Raw genomic sequence first — 7,038 nt, forward strand, 5'->3', positions numbered from 1 at the left:
TTGAAATTTAACTAGCTTTAAAACCATTTCTTCCAAATTTGACTTTTTCTCTTCGATTTATTGTAGTGGTTTATACAAGCCAGGTCTTTGTTGATTGAAAGTGCTGTTTTGAGTTGGTTGGTTAATCGAACCTTGTTGGTTGTACGAGTTATTGTTAGGCCCATTTGGATTGTAAGGTTGGTTGAAATTATTCCTTGGTGGTTGGTAATTATTTCCCGGCCTTTGGTTCATATAGGAAACATTCTCACGTTGTTCCATTGTTTGTTCAACATTACAATCTTTCATCAAATGTGGTCCTCCACACTGCTCACAACTAATTTGTATTGCGTGAATATCTTTAGTCATCTTTTCCATTCGTCTCTCGAAAGCATCTATCTTTGCGGAAATGGAATCAAAATTATGGCTACAATCGGCTCTAGCCGCTTTAGATGAATGAAAGATATCTTTTTCCTGATGCCACTCATGTGAGTGGGAGGCTGTATTATCAATAATCTTGTGAACTTCGATAGCGGTTTTCTTCATAATGGAACCACCAGCGGCTGTGTCGATGTCTTTTCGTGTAGCAACGTCGACGTCTTTATAAAATATTTGTACTATTTGAAAAGTGTCTAAACCATGTTGAGGACATCCTCTCAACATCTTTCTGAATCTTGTTCACGCCTCATATAACGTTTCATTTGGCTTTTGTACAAACGTGGCAATTTCTCCTTGAAGTCTCATGGCTTTAAATGCCAGAAAGAATCTTTGAAGAAATTTCTTAACTAAAACATCCCATGTGTCAATCGCTCCTTCGGGTAATGATTCTAACCAATCTTTGACTTCCCCAATTAAAGTCCAAGGGAACAACATAAGATAAATTGTTTCATCCTCAATTTCTCGGATTTTAAATAGAGTACAAATCCTATTAAAAGTTCGAAGATGTTCATTTGGATCTTCTTTTGCTGTACCACTAAATTGGAATTGATTAGTGACCATGTGTAGGATTTCTCAACTAAAACATCCCATGTGTCAATCGCTCCTTCGGGTAATGATTCTAACCAATCTTTGGCTTCCCCAATTAAAGTCCAAGGGAACAACATAAGATAAATTGTTTCATCCTCAATTTCTCGGATTTTAAATAGAGTACAAATCCTATTAAAAGTTCGAAGATGTTCATTTGGATCTTCTTTTGCTGTACCACTAAATTGGAATTGATTAGTGACCATGTGTAGGATTTGTCCTTTGATTTCAAAATCTGGCGTTCTAACATCTGGCTGATTAATGGCATGACCTTGGACCGTGCATGTGGCTCTCATTCGGTCTTCCATACTTTGAGGATCTGTGTCTGCCATATTTGAATTTGTTGAATCTGAATCACTAGAAGATTCTGATTTAACGGTTACTTCCTCGTTAACCTCCGGTTGCTCAACGATTTCTTCTAGACGGATGATTTGTGGTTCAGGACCTTCGAATTGTCCTTGAATATCTTCTTTTTGCTCAATCGTGAAGTCGGGTTCAAAAAATGGATTATCGAAAATATGAATTGGAGTACTTGTTCGACTAGATGATGATTCTAAAGAAAAATCCACGGCGATAATATTGGCTAGATGTCTTGATCGAGTAACAGGTGGTGAACGTATAAAAGGTGGTGAACGTTTTGCTAGGTGCATTCACAGAATATCCTATTAGTTATAAATAACAAAATTATATAAGTTATCAAATTAATAGACTTTTCTGATTTTGACCACGTTTTGAATAGCCAAAAGATGCAGCAGGTAGCCAGACCCTTTAAATCGAAAATCCACAACTAGCCACTAACAAATCCAACTATTACTACGAACAAGAAAATTGGCGTCTATTAATTTAATTGCTTACAATAATTTTTCTTCGAAATTTAAAGAAAATAAAAAAAAATCTATATCCTAAAAACTAGACTAGGAATGAAAAAGAAAAAGTACGTTAAAAAATAAGAGGTTGAAAAATAAAATTTGAAAAGTAAACGTCGAAAAACAAACTAAAACATAGAAATTAAAGTTTTACGTTTGAAGCTTAGCGTCTAAAAACTTAAAACTAAAAGTTGCGACTAAAGTCTAAAAATCTAAAGGAACTAAAAATGCAATTCTAAATGGAAATTGGCAATTACTTAAATCGGCACTAAAATCTATTAAAAACTAAAGCGTTGTCGTAAAATTCTAAAGCTTTTGAAATCTAATTCTAAGAAAAAAGATCTTAAGGGAGAATTACGGCCAAACTTAAAAACTAAAAATCTAATTTTAAACTAAGGCAAAAAGAAACTAAAATTATAATTACGAACTAAACGATTAAAAAGAAACAAATGATAAAAAGATATATTATAAAAATGATAAAAAAATAAATTTTATACAAAAATATTATTTTTATATTATTATTATATAAAAATATTAATCTATATAATTAATAATAATAATTAAACTTAATATTACGAATTAAATATTAAAACTAAAAACTAATTATTAATATTTAAATTAAACCCTAATAATAATAATTATTATAAAATTAAAACCCTAATTCGTATTAATTACGTCCGATGTTGGGTCTGTCAACTCAACTCATGCGACCGCATGAGATTCGTTCATATGGGTCATGCGATCGCATGGCCCAATATTCCAGAATTGAATACGGCTTCAAACTGGCTTCGGCCCAATTTCTATTTTTATTAATTATTTTGATTTTAATTTTCAAAATATTACAAAATATTTATATAATTTAAAATAAACTTATTTTAAAATCTAAAAATAAAAACACTTTTTAATTTTATAAATTATATAGTAAAAATAGAAAATTAACTTTTAAAAATATATAATTATATTTTTACAAAAATAGTTTAAAAATATAGCGTTCCGCTTTCGGTGTTCCCCGGCAGCGGCGCCAAAAATACTTGATGTCGAGACGAAGGTATACGAAATATTATTATTTTTATTACAAATACGGTACAATTTACACAAGTTTTTATTATTTATATATGGGATATACTTAAACCTTGCTACAACACTTATAGGCAGTGTACCTAATCGTAGAGTAGTTTAGCTTTGGGTAAGTCTGGTTCATTCCACAGGGATGTAACGTAGCTTACACTATATTATTATAAAACGGAGTTTTACCGTTTAATGACCAGTTTGTCGATTTTATATTTTAAGTCACAGTTAAAACCTAATGCAAAATATTAAATATAAAAATAACTTAATTTAAAGCGTAAAATAAATGACAGTAAATAAAATTTTGTTAAATAAAATTGCGAGTATTCAAATGACGATAAATAAAATTGCAAATATAAAAAGTACAATAATAAATAAAATTTCGATAGAATATGAAATAAAATAATTATGCTTATTTAAACTTCCGTAATCATGATGTTTGACGTTTTGATTTTAATTTATTACTATGGGTTAATTGTCCTTTGTCCTGGTTTATTTAATACGTCTATCTGGTTTTTGTCCACAATAGTCCATCGGTCATAATTATAAAGTGCGAGTGTCCTCGTCAAATTAACCTTATACCCGAAGTCAAATATTCCAACTAACTAGGGATCTAAACTGTGATGCGGTTTTCACTTCTGTCAATAATTACACCAGTTATCACTATATGTAATCCACCCCTGTTTTAATTACTCCATGATATATTAATTCATCCACTTGATCAGAATGAATAATCAATTACCCAACCCAGTTGATTAATTAAATGATTGTAAAAGAATCCGTATAAACATCACTAAATAGGACATTCACAATCACTAATAATTATTAGATTAAATAATTTGAGAATAAGCGTAACAGACTCCAATGAGTTATCACTCTATTAGACAATTACCCTATTCCATTAATAGTCCTTAGTCCAATGTCCACAAGTGTCAGTCTTTTGTCCAAACCCTAATTATGGTCCAAAGTCCAATAACCCCGTCTTAATATTTAGTCCAACATCACAATTACTTCGGCTCAAATAAGCATAATAATAACTTAGTTACGAGACATTAATTTAAAAGGGAAGAACATAGCTTACAATGATTATTAATCGCGTAGCGTTACACGGACAGAGTTTCGACTTTAAAAACCGTAAAACATTCTTTACAATAACCAAACTAAACTATAATCTAAATTAATCTAAACATAACTTATATATATATATATATATATATATATATATATATATATATATATATATATATATATATATATATATATATATATATATATATATATATATTGATCAGAGAGTGAGAAGGTGTGAAGGTGTAATTAGTCAAGCCGAAACTTGTGGCTTTTATAGAACTTTCCTGATTCTGAACCTCATACGATCGCATGGGGTTCATGCCCATTTCCCATGTGATCGCATGATCCTGCTATCCAGCACCAATGATTTCTGTTTTCTAGTTTTGCCGACAGTTTTATATATATATATATATATATATATATATATATATATATATATATATATATATATAAAATTATATATATATTATATTATATTCTTGTGTATTGTTCACTTGTAACTTTCGCTCTGTTGACTTGTACGTTGATGCTCGGTTTATGTCTCGGTTCTGGATTTTTAAACGTCTTTTCGTATGCTTTGAAATCTTGTACTTTACGTTCCGCGACTTGTAATCTTATCAATCCTTAGACAAAATTCATCACTAAATAGTATCATTTGGAGTGTAACTTGTACATTTGAGCGTTTTGGTCATTTTCGTCTTCAAATCTTCGTTTCTGTCTTCTGTCTTAACATTTTATAATTTACACGATTATCACTTGGAAATAGAACAATTGCAACTAAAAGCTTGTCTTTCTGGAATGATAATGCTATGAAATATGTGTTCGTTTTTAGCATTATCAGACCATCTACAGCTTTTGCTGCTTCATCAGCATTCTCATATCTGAATCATTGGTTATCAATCCGAAGGGGTTTTCAAGAATTTCGAAGGGTTTGAACGCAAATTGTAATCGTCAAGGTACATATAATGTTTAAGATGAAATCAAGTGGAAAACTTGAAGAAATGTTTAGTCTAATATGTTATAATTCAAATTTTAATACTTTTTAATTGTCCATCGTTAGTAGTCCAATGTTAGTAGTCCAAATATAATTAAACAGTTCAATAGTCCAATAGTCCAATAGTTTAATAGTCCAATATATAATCCTAGAATTAATCAAGACGTATTGTATATGTATTGTGCAAGACTCAATCTCAACCCATTATACGCGTATTGTCTTAGAATTAACCCTGACGTATTGTGTACATGTGCCTTACGATTTATATAACGTATTGCATAAATATTGTCTTAACTAATCAAGATTATATTATATTGTCTCAGGATTAGCCAAGACTAGTATATTACAAGTAAATAGTAATAACGGATATATAGGAACAGTTAGCTTGGATATGGTTAGCATGGATTCTTAACAAAATTTTACATAGCTAATTAGTTTGTTTCTAATCAATTTTTATTCTGTCAATAATTTCTTCATTATGCCACATGTTAAATCTTGACTTGGATTCTGATATGTCAAAATCAGACTATGTAATTGAATTTGAATGAAATGGTTTCTCTTTGGTGAACGAATACGTATATCTGTGGATGTAAGTCGTATAGTTTAAGATTGTTGAATCAGAATTGAAGAATATACAGTGTAACATATTAATGTGAAATCTAAATATTTCTCGGGTATTACCTACCCGTTAAAATATTCTCATCATTAATAGTTTGTACAAAAGAATTTTGATGTAGAACGATATGTAGAATGAAGATTATGCTTGAGGTACAAATTGTGATGTCAAGGTGTGTGATGTTGAGGCTTGTGTTGTTGGTGGTACTGTTGGTGCTGGTGATGCTGCTGGTGTTTGTAAGTTTTGCACCATATTCTCCAAAGCTATTATTCGAGCGCGAAACTCGTTGACTTCTTCCATTACTCCGGGATGATTTGCGGTTAGAACGAGCGGATGAATATAGTCTAGAATTCTAGATATTATGTAACCGTTGCGAGATATTTTGGCAATGAGGGTGAAAATGGTGTTTTGGACTGGTTTGCCGGTAAGTGCTTCAGGTTCTTCGCTAAGAGGTGAATTCGGTTGGTGGAAAGGATCTCCTTCTTCGCGTCTCCATTGATTAAGTCAACTATGAACCCATCCCCAATTTATCCAAAAAGAAAAATATTTAAACGGTTGAGGCACTTCTGGCTCATTGACTTCGGAGTCTACTTCGATATTCATCTCGAAATTGCTTCCGGAACTAATGGAATCCAAGCTAGGTGTAGGATCCATCTTACACGATCATATATGTAGCGACCCGACCAAAATCGTCATTGACGGCGCCGCTAACTTAGGTCCCGTTACGTGGTCGTAGTCCCTATATGAGACTCGTTTGACCAAAATTATGTCGCGTCCTTTTGAAACGTATCATGCTTGCAAAGTTTAGTTTAAAAAACCGTTCGACAACAATTTCATGTTTGCAAAAGTATAAATTATAAATGAGATAACTTGCGACATAATTAGTTTAAAATCACGGTTGCTATAAATAGCGTAAGTATGTAAACGATATGTTTGAATCCAAAGGTGCTATCACTAGCGTATGTATGTATGTATGCTTGACCCCAAGCAAGAAATCAGAGTGTATGCATGTATGCTTAACTCCAAGCAAGAATGAGTGTACGCGGAAGCATGTATCAAATAGCCAAGTATGAACCTGAGAAACATATAGAAAACTGTCAACGAAAAACGTTGGTGAAATCATAGGTGTTTTAGTAAACATTGTATTTGAACCACAAGATTTAATATAAGATGATTATCAAAATCATTTGCATTCCAAAGTTGTTGTTTGTATCCCGGGCACCCAATTATCAAACTTAACTGTTTTGCACCCTTTGCGTAGTGTTAGAACATACACTAGACCCGAAAATATATTTCATCCGCTAACGGTAGCGAACCGTCCGAATGAGGCTCGTCAAGCCCATGTGATCACATAATATAAGTTCACATTTACACCCTGCAAGTGTAACTAATGATAATTGAATTGAGGCTTTTTGTTCAAACCC

The 7,038-nt window shown here is 31.9% G+C and overlaps 1 non-coding gene across 1 annotated transcript; it reads left to right on the forward strand.

The window, feature by feature from the left end:
• The first annotated feature begins 610 nt into the window (after nucleotides 1-610).
• Nucleotides 611-717, forward strand: LOC139845687 (small nucleolar RNA R71). Its single transcript, XR_011758451.1, has one exon. It is a non-coding gene; the product is annotated as a small nucleolar RNA R71 (small nucleolar RNA).
• The last annotated feature ends 6,321 nt before the right edge of the window (nucleotides 718-7,038 follow it).

Source organism: Rutidosis leptorrhynchoides, chromosome 4 (assembly GCF_046630445.1).
Source record: "Rutidosis leptorrhynchoides isolate AG116_Rl617_1_P2 chromosome 4, CSIRO_AGI_Rlap_v1, whole genome shotgun sequence".
Classification (NCBI taxonomy): domain Eukaryota; kingdom Viridiplantae; phylum Streptophyta; class Magnoliopsida; order Asterales; family Asteraceae; genus Rutidosis; species Rutidosis leptorrhynchoides.